A 12,426-nucleotide genomic window follows, 5' to 3' on the forward strand; every position below is an offset into this window, starting at 1 on the left:
CAGCAGGGTGCCAATGGCTCACGCCTGTAATCCTAGCCCTTCAGGAGGCTGAGATTTGAGGATTATGGTTCAAAGCCAGCCTAGGCAGGAAAGTTCATGAGACTCTTATCTCCAATTAATCAAAAAATGCCAGAAGTGGGGCAATACTTCAAATAGTAGAGTGCTAGGCTTGAGCACAAAAGCTCAGGGACAGTGCCCAGACCCTGAGTTTAAGCCCAAAGATGGACTCAGACAAAATCATGTTACCTTCTATATCCATGTCAACAGTACCTTTAGTTTAAAAAAAAAACAAAAAACACTGCAGGAAGAGGGAATGATGGACATGCAATTTTGCCAAATATTGGCAGATGGGATGGGGTGATTTTTCTTTGTTAAACATGTGTATTCTTGGAGATACTTAGGAGATAGCTAGGAATATAACAAAAAGTCTTTTGTAAGAAGTGAAAAGTTGAGATCTGCAGGTCTTAAGAGTCAAGAACCCCAGAGTTCCCTATTTCTCATCCTGTAACTGAACCAAAACTTTTTATATGATTATTTACAAAGAAAATAGGATGGAACGAACAAAGATGGAAGCTAACCTTCTCAAATTATACCATGATTCACAGCTTATTTTATTCTTCTTCTTCTTTTTTTTTTTTTTAGACACAGTCTTGCTATAATTTAGCCCAGACTGGTATTAAACTCATGATCTTGCCTCAGCCTCCCAAGTGTTGGAATTAGAGGCCTGGACTATTATACCTAGCTTTACATACCCATTTTAAGATAAAGATACAAATTAGAATCAAAAAGAAAAAAGTGTAAAAGTAAATAAACAAGTAAAGTATTTGTATAATATTGGTATAATCACACAGGGTTACTTCAAAGCACATTTATTTATCTATCTATCTATCTATCTATTTATTTATGCATGCCAGTCCTGGGCCTTGAACTCAAGGCCTGGCCTGAGCATTGTCCCTGGCTTCTTTTTGTTCAAGGCTAGCACTCTGCCACTTGAGCCATGGAGCCACTTCTGGCAGTTTTCTATATATGTGGTGCCGAGGAATCAAACCCAGGGCTTCATGTATACAAGGCAAGCACTCTTGCCAGTAGGCCTTCCCAGCCTTTCAAAGCACTTTTAAAGCAGCAAATGTATACAGCAAGATGTATCCAAAAAGGAAGAAAATCATCAAAAAAAATTCTTAAAACTACATTCAGTAGTCTATCTACAAATGTTAGCAAATAGGTGTTTGTCATTAGGGAGATTCAAATATGAAATCACAGAAGTAAAAATTGTTACTAAATTTGAATTTAATATATATTCATGTTTCACTTAGTCACATTCACTTAGTCACTTCTGGTTTTTTGCCCTGGAAAAGACTTGGGGCAAATATTTGGTGCCTACCACCATTGCACATTTAAAATGACCAGGACTCTGGTACTGTCACGCACCAATGGCTCACACCTATAAGCCTACCTACTAAGAAGGCTGAGACGGAAAGGACTGAGATTTGAAGCCATCAAGGGCAGAAAAGTCTGAGACTCCATCTCCAAAATAACCAGCAAAATGTCAGACAGACAGGAGTCTTCCCACATACACACATGATTCCAATATTATAGGAAGCTATCAGTATTACAAATTATATCCTTACATTGCGATTCTATTTTCCACAAGCTCCCAAACCTATGAGCCTTGTGGGAAAAAAGCCACAGGGAGGCTAACGTGAAGGACACAAGGAGCCCACTAACCAAAATTGAGTCATTAAAGATAATGACTACCATAGATTGTAACCTTAAGTAAAACTCATGGTTATGGTCACCTTTAGAAGTTGCTATAGCACAAACTATATATGAAAGGTGTTGAGCATTCCACACAAGCTCACCCACAGGTGCTCTACCACTAACCTACACCTCAGCTTTCACTTCTTAATATACAGGTCTCTATTTCACAACTGCAAGATTGTAAGTTTCCTGCCTCATCCTTGCCTACCTCAACAAATAGCTTAGTGATTTTCAAAACAAAGTCAGATTATGTCAAAAGTCTCATCAAACCATCCAAGTGAGCAGATCTGTCTAAAACCGAAGACTTTACAAGGGCCCATAATATGATTTAAATTTTTTTCCTCCACCTTCTTTGCCTTTCTGATCTTATCTCCTGCCAGTCACCACTTTTTTTGTTCATTCCATTCAAACGATAGAGGCCTCTTTTTCCTTTCCTTGGGCCAATAAGCATTTTTCTCACTTGAAGGCTTTAGGACTTGTTTTTCTCTCTGGATGAACACATATCTCTATGGCTTACTCCTTTTCTTTCCTTAAGAACTACCAACATAATATTCCCTTTTCTGCTACTTCTTTATGCATTTTGTGATTACAAATAAAGTTCTGGAAAACTTTACTGCAAACTTATCTGTTCCTTTTAGGTACCATGACCACTAGAAAGAATTCACCACTACCTCTAACCACCCTACTCCACCTACGCCACTGTCTCACTTCCATCTTTCTAAAAAATCTTCTCAGTGGCAACACTGCAATTCCTGACACCTGCATATAACACTGATAGACTTTAATCTATTTTTCTGTGTGTGTGTGTGTGTTTGTGTGTGTGTTACTCCGTGCCCCCCCCACCCCCTGTAGATAGGGCCTCAAGGCAGAGAAGATAAACCGTGAAACTATAAATAATGCAACCTTCTTTTTAAAAATACCTTAGGGGGCTGGGAATATGGCCTAGTGGCAAGAGAACTTGTCTCATATACATGAAGCCCTGGGTTCGATTCCCCAGCACCACATATACAGAAAACAGCCAGAAGTGGTGCTGTGGCTCAAGTGGCAGAGTGCTAGCCTTGAGCAAAAAGAAGCCAGGGACTGTGCTCAGGCCCTGAGTCCAAGGCCCAGGACTGGCAAAAAAAAAAAAAAAAAAAAACACCCTTGGTATTTTAGTTTTTCTTTCTCAACAAACACTGTATGATTAGATTCATAATTAAAATTAAATAAAGATAAGATGGTCTGTATGGATTTGAAATCAGTTTGAGGCATCGCCTCTAGTGTTTGCCTTTTTGTTTGTATTTTAAAGAAATGGTAGTGTGTTGTGTGAAGTAAATATCTCTTGAAACTTCATCTCTGTAGTCTGTAATTGTCTCCTCTGTAGTCTGTAGTTGTCTTCTCTGTAGTCTGTAATTGTCCTTTCTCTTTTTCTGTTGTATATAGTCATATAATATGAGTATCACACTGTAAAACTTTTCTTTTGCTGTGTGTATAAGTGTATGCATGTCTGACTGTTTTACTGGGGTTTGATCTTTGAACTCAAAGCTTTGTACTTGCTAGGCAAGCACTCTACCACTTGAGCCACACTCCAAGCCTCCAACACCTTTTTTCTGGTAGTCATGGGGCTTGAACTCAGGGCTTGAGCACTGTCTCTGAGCCTCTCTGTACTCAAAGGTAGTGCTCTACCACTTGAGCTACAGTGCCACTTGCAGCTTTTTATGAGTAGTTTAACTTTATCAGATTTGGGAAGGGGATTTGCAGAAATGGTGGGATAAAGGGTGAACCAATTCAACAATACTACTCATTAGACACTATGTTGGGAATGAACTTTAGAACCTGGGGGAAAGTGGTTCAGGAGGGGGAAAGTGGGAGAAAATGCGGGGTAACACAGCTCAAAAAGTCATGTACTCATTACCTGACTTATGTAACTGTAAACCCTCTGTACATCACCTCTACAATAAAATTTAAATTAAAAAGTAAGTTAAGGCTGGGAATATGGCCTAGTGGTAAGAGTGCTTGCCTCATATACATGAAGCCCTGGGTTTGATTCCTCAGCACCACATATATAGAAAATGGCCAGAAATGGCGCTGTGGCTCAAGTGGTAGAGTGCTAGCCTTGAACAAAAAGAAGCCAGGGACGGTGCTCAGGCCCTGAGTTCAAGGCCTAGGACTCCCCCCCCCCCCCGCAAGACAAGTAAGTTAATAGATACAATGAGACTAGGGGGAAATAAGTCTCGCAGACTTTCCTGGCTTCAAACCATGATCCTCAGATCTCAACCTCCTGAGTAGCTAGGATTTCAGGCATGAGTGAAGCACCGGGCTTGTTTGTTTTATAGACAGACATGCAACTCACATTCTATGTCATGATATAAAGTAGATTTTTAAATAAAAATAAGGTTATATTCTTGAACTGTGATCCCATTTAGAACATCAAGGGGGAAAAATTCCAGAGTAATTTTATTCTAAATCTTTTCTTTCTTTTTTTGTTGCCAGTCCTGGGCCTTGGACTCAGGGCCTGAGCACTGTCCCTGGCTTCTTTTTGCTCAAGGCTAGCACTCTGCCACTTGAACCACAGCGCCACTTCTGGCCATTTTCTATATATGTGGTGCTGGGGAATCGAACCCAGGGCTTCACGTATACAAAGCAAGGCAAGCGCTCTTGCCACTAGGCCATATTCCCAGCCCCTATTCTAAATCTTTAACAATATGCAAATGAGATGCATACATGGAGAAGAGCATTCAATTTACTAAATTTTATAAAATTTATAGTTGCAAGTTGGATACTGGTGGCTCATATCTATAATTCTAGCTACTCAAGAGACTTGAAGATTGCAGTTCAAAGCCAGCCCGGGCAGGAAAACCAGTGAGATTGTTGCCTCCACTAAACTATTAAAAAAAAAAAAAAAAAAAAAAAGTAGAGCTGTGGTTCAAGTAGTAGTAGAGCATTAGCCTTGAGCAAAAAAAGCTCAGGGACAGAACACACACACACACACACACACACACACACACACACACACACAATATTATGGCTGCTTACTTCATTTCAAAGGCATAAGTGAATAAAATAACATTATTATAAAGTGCTGTTTGGTAGTACAGGAAAGACTTGTACTAAAGCAATAATTAATAAGACTTGTGGCTTAAGAAGAAATACACTAACTTGGTTAACATTAGAAAGTATGGGAGTTTGGCACTATGACTTTTCCCCATCAAACCAAGTTGGATACTTCCCAAGTTAAATTTAGCTCCTGATTATAACTTCTAGGTATCAGAAAAATGTTCAGCTTTATACTAGAAATGCCTAAGTGAATTTAAAATGTAAACTGGGAGAGAGGCTTCAGACCAAGACCTACTATTTAGGGCAAGTATTTTTTCAAATACAATAAAAAGAAAAAAAAGACCTCAATAATTTTCCTAAGGCAGGAGAGTTTCATTGCTTTTTAACCTAACCACACAAGTGGCAAAGAAATACAAAAATGTTGTTTGTAAGTTGTGAACATGTGTGTCCTTTCCAATTTCATGCATGTTGTCTCTCCTTCTTTCCATCTGTGTTTGTGGAAAAAGGGGAGAAGAGGAAAAGAGAGGTGGAAGGGAAGGAAAAGGGAAAGAGGAAAAGGAAGAGCAGAGGGCCAGATGCTGGTGGCTCAGGCTTGTAATCCTAGCTACTCAGGAGACTGAGATCTGAAGATCGAGGTTCAAAACCAGCCGGGGAAGAAAAGAACCCATGATACTCTTCTCTAATCATCAGAAAACCAGAAGTGGTACTGTGGCTCAAAGTGGTAGAGTATTGGCCTTGAGCAAAAAGAACACAGAGATAGTGCCCAGGCCCCAAGCACATGCCCACAACCAACAAAAAAGAAAGAGGAAGGAAAAGTGTGGAGGGGATGGGAGGGTTCTTCCTTCCTCAATCTTGGATAGTCTTATGTCCACTCCCCTTTATGTCTGCCTATCTATCAATAATATGGTTCAAGCACTGATTTTCAGAGAGATATCATTTAACAGTTTTCAGCCTGTGAACACAAAGTATATTATAATAGGTACAAAATAAGAAAAACAATCTGAAAGTTGGTGTGAGGATGTAGTTCAGTGGCAGAGTGCTTTGCATGCACCAGACCCTGAGTTCAACCCCCAACACCAAAACCACTATCACCACCACCACCACCCCCAAATCCATTATTGGTTGAAAACAGATAAATGAAAACAGATAAAGTCACAAAATTTTCAACTTTCTTTAAAATGGAAAAACATGAATATACACAATCTACATTAGTGGACTCACTGTAATAAATCTATACAGTTTTGAGCTAAATGTACTAGAAATTACTAAAAAAAAATACAGTAGTTATAGGCTCAACAAACATACAAAATAATCAAGTTCAGCAAACCTCTATCATTCTTTTGCCTGTCTGAACTTTTCTCAACTCATTTCTTTTGGTAGAAAAAAAAAAAAAAACACTTTCCCACAACTTAACATTGAGAATTTTACTCATTTTATGACTTGAGAATTAAATACTTTCTTGCATTTTCTGTATATCTATGACATATGCTTTGCCAAACCCAGAGTAGGAATAGGCAACAAGTTAGCAGAAGCAGAGTCGAAGGATCTTGCTCTCACTCTAATGGTGGAGCAGTTGTTAGCAAGGTCAAGTCTGGGGCAGAGGTGGCAGCATTAAGAGAGAGCCAGCAGAGCTACTGTGGTAGACTGTGGCGTCTGTCTGTCTGTAGATGACACTGGCATCCTTACAGGAATTGTTACGCAATGAGATTTTGGGCACTGTTTCTAGCTGATGAGCCCTAAATCTGATTCAGTAACCCTGGTATTAATTTGATGAGCCATTGAGTTCTATCACCTAACAACAGCCTTTTAAATTACATAGACTTAAGTTATTTTTACTACACCTTCAGGAATTCTGACACTTCAGGTAGGGGTAATATCCATTCTCACCTGCCCTGCCCTGTAGAAAAGACTATTTTCAATCTCTCAAAGGAAACATAACACTTATTGTCCACTTTCAACTTATAGATTTATTCTGAGAAATCCTGAAACCTTTCTTTTATTAATCATTTTCCTAATTTAGAAAGTGAAACATGTCTAGGTCACCTAAGAGTTATTTCAAAAGAATACTGTCAAGGAGCCGTGATGACACCAAAAGATAACAATAAGCAAAAAGTAGCATTCATTGAACAAACAAATTATCCCAGCATGTCTTCACACTAGCCCAGCAGCTTTCTTCCAACAGGAGCTTTATACCTGAGGGTCCACAACCAAAAAGACATAACTGCTTAACAGTCATTCAGGCAAATTTTTACAAGTATCACATGTTCCTTTCTCTTAACAAGTAGCTCAATATACATCTGCATAACAAGATAATTGACTTCAGTTAAAACAGTGCACAGTAAGCCAGTGTTTTGTCACAAACTGATTAAACAGCTCTTCCTATGTCTAAAAACATTAAAGCTCAAATCTGTTGATTACTTGATAATATAAACATAACACAAGATTTGTAAGGAGTAAAACTGAAGACAAAAATGTGATTTTGTCCGAGTCTCAGGAGCCAGTTGTCACTAGTTGAAAGTATGAGTCTACCTTTATCCAGTTTCACATTCCTTGTTTTCAGTTATGTGGTCAACCATGGTCAGAAAATATTAAACAAAAAATTCCCAAAATAAACTATTGAAGGGTTTTATTCTCTTTTTTCTTCTTCTTGGTGGTTGGGGAGTGGGGGGTGGTTGCTGGAGAATAAACCAGACCCTCCTACATACTAAGCACAAGTTCTACCTCTGAGCTACATCTCAACCCAACAATTTATGTTTTAAGTTATACACCATGTGATAAAATATCATACTGTCAGGCTATTTCCCATTTCTTAGTTCAGCACAGTGAACCATTTCTTAGTTCAGCACAATAATGCTGTATATATAACCTACCCATTAATCACTTAGCAGTTTGTGTTATCAGACTGACTGACTTGGTATCAGTATTTGTATTCAAACCATCTGTTTATTTAAAGAGCCCTGAGCCTTAAGTAGTAATTCTGGAAATTTTATTATAGAGTATCTTCTAACTGTTCTATTTTACTATTAGTTATTGTTAATCTCTTAATATGCTTGATTTATAAACTTTATCATAGATACATGTATACAGGAAAAAAGTGTGCCTAATATGCTTAAAATGATGGATGATTACAGGCATCCATTGGAGGTCTTGAAGCATATCTTAGATAAGGAGGAGCTACTTTATGTTTGAACTCAGGGCCTGGGTACTATTAGTTTTGCTTTTTGCTTTTCATGCCAGTCCTGGGGCTTGAACTCTGGTCTCAGTACTGTCCCTAAGCTTCTTTTCTTTTGCTCAAGGCTAACGCTCTACCACTTGAGACATAGCTCCACTTCTGTCTTTATTTTGGGGGGGAGAGGGGAATTAATGAGTTTCATGAACTAACCTGTCTGGGCTGGCTTTGACATGAACTTCAGGTCTTAGCCTCCTGAGTGCCTATGTTTAGTGGCATGAGCTACCAATGCCCAGAAATTTAAGCTTTTTTGCGCAAGAGTGGTGCTCTACCACTTGAGCAACAGCTCTACTTCCAGTTTTTTGGTTGTTAACTGCAGATATGTCTCTTTAACTTTCCTGCCCAAACTAGCTTCAAACCCAGATCCTCAGATCTCAGCCTCTTGATTAGCTAGGATTAAAGGAATAAGCCACCAGCACCCAGCTTACTTTATGTTTTGATAAATAGGATAACAACCAAGCATAGCTTAAAGAAAGTCACAGTCCTTTTAAATTAAAATAATAAAAATACACCAAGCATTTGGAAGTAGATATTGATATCTAATGTACACCTAATATACTCAAAAGACAAAAACCCTGAATGTTGGAGATGGATGTCATAGAACTTTAGAGTTCATGATGATCACAGAGCTATGCTACAGGACTGCAGTAGTTTGTGAAGCCTTGACAGGTTAAACTACTTACCTAAGAAAACTGTCTTCTAATTCTTAGTTGAGTATCCATTAAAACATCTCATCTTGGGGGGAGAGGGAAATGGGGAGGGGGAGGCGGGGAAAAATGAGGGAGGTGGTAACAGGTTGAGTAAGAAATGTACTCATTGCCTTACATATGAAAATGTAACCCCTCTGTACTTTGCATTGACAATAAAGAAAAAAATGCTCTGTAAAAAGTAAAAAAATAAAACACCTCATCTTTCCTTTCAAATGATTCACAATGAAACTAACTGAATACCATATGGCATTAAATCTGTATTTAATAAAACACTAAATCCGAGGTAAGTAATTTCAAAACTCAACTGTTTATCCGTTAATATAAATTCTAATTTACAATAATTTATCAATATCCTATAGTTATCACTGTAGAAAATGTCAAGTCATATGTAATGCTTATGATATGCTATGAAGTTAAATCTATTTTTCCTTATGAATTAAGGACTATTTCATTAATCACCAATTACAATATACTAATTATTTATTGTACTTTCAAGAGATAACATTTCAAAACCTGGATACCAATTAGCCCCCCCAAAATTGTTTTCTGGTTACAATGTACTGACCTTATAAAATAACACCATAATCCCTTGGGGAAAAGTTCCTTTGCATTTGTTTACCTCATACTAAACATGAGAGAGGAGAGGATTTTTTTAACATGGGCATAAATGGGGAAAGTTCACACAAAATCAAACCTTTAAATGAGACAATTTACATCAGCATTACAAGACTAACTATATTTGTGTTTTATATTAGAGACCTAGAAATAACACTAAAAAGGACCTAAAGCTAGTTCTGAATTATTACTCTATTATGAAGAGTAATTATGCTATGAAGCAACAACATGAACAGCCAAAACACTAAAATTAAATGTGGAGCTAACAAACTCCTATCAAAAAAGTACAAGAACAAAAAGTACGTGAAACCCAAAGGAGAACAGGGAGAGAATGTGTATATAAAGAAACAAAAAACACAGCAAAGATGGCAAATCCTTCCTCAAAACTGACAGAGGCACAGTTAAGAGTTAACAACTCTGTGGAGTCTTTGTGACAAAGGCCTAAGAGATCTTGCAATGGCTATTACAAAAGCAGTGAGTTGCCAGACAAAACAAACACTGCCATCCTCAGTTTACTTTGACTAGATGAAGATTGTGGAAAAAATGCAATGAGAAGGAAATGAGTTTAGGGAAACAGTCACAATAAGAGCAGTCAATATTTACTGAGTTGTTCAATTTTTTTAGGTCACATACACTGCTTCACCAAACCCCAGAACAAACTTCATAGCTACTAATACTGTATCCATTATTTATTTTTTTAATTCTGAGATTTATAGAATTTTAAACAACCAGTATGGCAAAGCCCTGAGTTTTTAACACTGGGTACATTAGTGAACAAAAGAACATCGAAAGTGTCAATGCTTTAAATAAATAGTAGCTAAATTTGTCTCATTTTTCACTCACAGATTCTATTGACCCCACAAAGATGATTAGAAACAATATGTAGGGTAACAACTTTTATCCTATAGATAAAGAACCTGAAGCAGAGAACAGTGAAAAAACTTATTTCTGTGAACCCAGGCATTCTGGCTAAATCCATATCATTTCACAGTAAGCATAACAGAACCAGTGGCAAAGGAGTCCATCTATCAGGCTTAATTGTATAGCTAATGTGAAGACAGTAAGATGTCCTGTGTTTGACATACTTGTAAATTTCTAATACATTCTTAACAAAAGAAACACAAATTTTATTATTATTATTATTATTATTATTATTATTTTTGGCCAGTCCTGAGCCTTGGACTCAGAGCCTGAGCACTGTCCCTGGCTTCCTTTTGCTCAAGGCTAGCACTCTGCCACTTGAGCCACAGCGCGCCACTTCTGGCCGTTTTCTATATATGTGGTGCTGGGGAATCGAACCTAGGGCTTCATGTATATGAGGCAAGCACTCTTGCCACTAGGCCATATTCCCAGCCCAGAAACACAAATTTTAAAAAATAATATGAAATCAAGAAAGATAAATCCTAAATCCGAGAGGGAAGAGACATTCCAAAGCAAGCTGACAATGACAGAAAATGGAATAATAGTTGCTAGGGGAAAGGAGAGGGGGAAATGGGAGTTATTGTTATGAGACATTTTCAGTTCGGAATGATGAAAAAATTCTGAGGATGAACAGTAGTAATAGGTACACAACAATACACTGTAACTTAATATTACTGAACAGTACATGTTAAAATGGTTACAATGTTATGTTTTATGTTGTTATATTTAACTATAATAAAACAACAACAAAAAAGAAATAGCAGCAGCAAACTGACTTATGCTTAAAGATACTAGTAACTGAGGCACAATGAAAATGAAACAGCATTACAATACTGAAAACTGACAGAAAATTCTGCTTTACCTTTCCAAATTTTTTTTATTTACTTTAAAAGTAAACAAGCAAGCTGAGCAAGCAAGAGGCCAAGTTCAAACCACAATACCAAATAATAACAATAGGTACAAAATACAAAGTATACAAATATTTAAATAGGGGGCTGGGGAATATGGCCTAGTGGCAAAAGTGCTTGCCTCATATACATGAAGCCCTAGGTTCCATTCCTCAGCACCACATATGTAGAAAAAGCCAGAAGTGGCTCTGTGGCTCAAGTGGCAGAGTGCTACCCTTGAGCAAAAAGAAGCCAGGGACAGTGCTCAGGCCCTGAGTTCAATCAAGCCCTAGGACTGGCAAAAAAACACAACAAAAATATTTTAACATGAGCTAATTACCAGGGAAAACATTAAATTGAACAAGAAATGAACTGTAATCAGTGAAGCTTAAGTACTGATACATTTTCTTTAGGGGAAAATATTGATACTTTTAATGCTACTGATTATGATTAAATATACATAAATAGAAATAGAAATAGGACCTGGGTGGAGCTGAACTGGAGCCTGAGGCCTGAGGAAGGGTCCGAAGCCTTAGGCCTGAGGAGGAGTCTTAGGCCTGAGGCCGGCAGAGAGGCCTAAAGCCTCTGGAGGCTAGAGGCTTAATGCTTGAGGAGAGGCAAGGCCTTCAGGAAGGAAGCTTGCTCCTGTGGAGGCTTAGAGATTTGGGGGCCGGGAGGCTGAGGTGGTTAGAAATTAAGGTGGAGGTTTGGAGTTCAGGTCAAGACAGGTCTCAGGTCTGGGTTCTGGGTAACTAACCCAGGACAAGGAAGTCTCAGGCAAGCATTAGGAGGTGGAGGGTAGCTCTGGTTCGGGGTTTCAGATTATAAATAAAATCCCTTTGTAAATAAAACCCCTTCCCACCTTAAATTGTGCCTCAATGGATTATTCTCCCTCTCGGAATATAACACTATTAGTGACATCCGTTACTCTTAAAACTTTCAGAGATTTTAAGGTCGATGTCTTTCTTTAGTAACAATTAACTGATACAGAATGTAGGCCACTGGCAAAATATTTTGCACAAGTTACAACACAAAAGCCTTTTTAAAACCATTTTTCAAATATATTTTACATAACTGCCTGTATTTATAGGTAACACACACATATAAATAAGCACACACATATAAATACACACATTTCACAAAAAATTCTTATTTGCAACTTGGGTCAAATCCAAATTTTGGCATTTTAAAATGACATCTGTGATGTTTCAGTTGAACTTTAAGTCTGAATGTCAAATGATACAAATGGACAAAGTGAAAGGCCCCTACA

General features: G+C 37.9%; 1 protein-coding gene across 2 annotated transcripts in view; it reads right to left on the reverse strand.

The window, feature by feature from the left end:
- The window catches only part of Frs2 (fibroblast growth factor receptor substrate 2), an 80,222-nt gene that overhangs the window by 27,628 nt on the left and 40,168 nt on the right, over positions 1 to 12,426 (reverse strand). The window lies entirely within an intron of this gene.

This window comes from Perognathus longimembris, chromosome 1 (assembly GCF_023159225.1).
Source record: "Perognathus longimembris pacificus isolate PPM17 chromosome 1, ASM2315922v1, whole genome shotgun sequence".
NCBI lineage: Eukaryota > Metazoa > Chordata > Mammalia > Rodentia > Heteromyidae > Perognathus > Perognathus longimembris.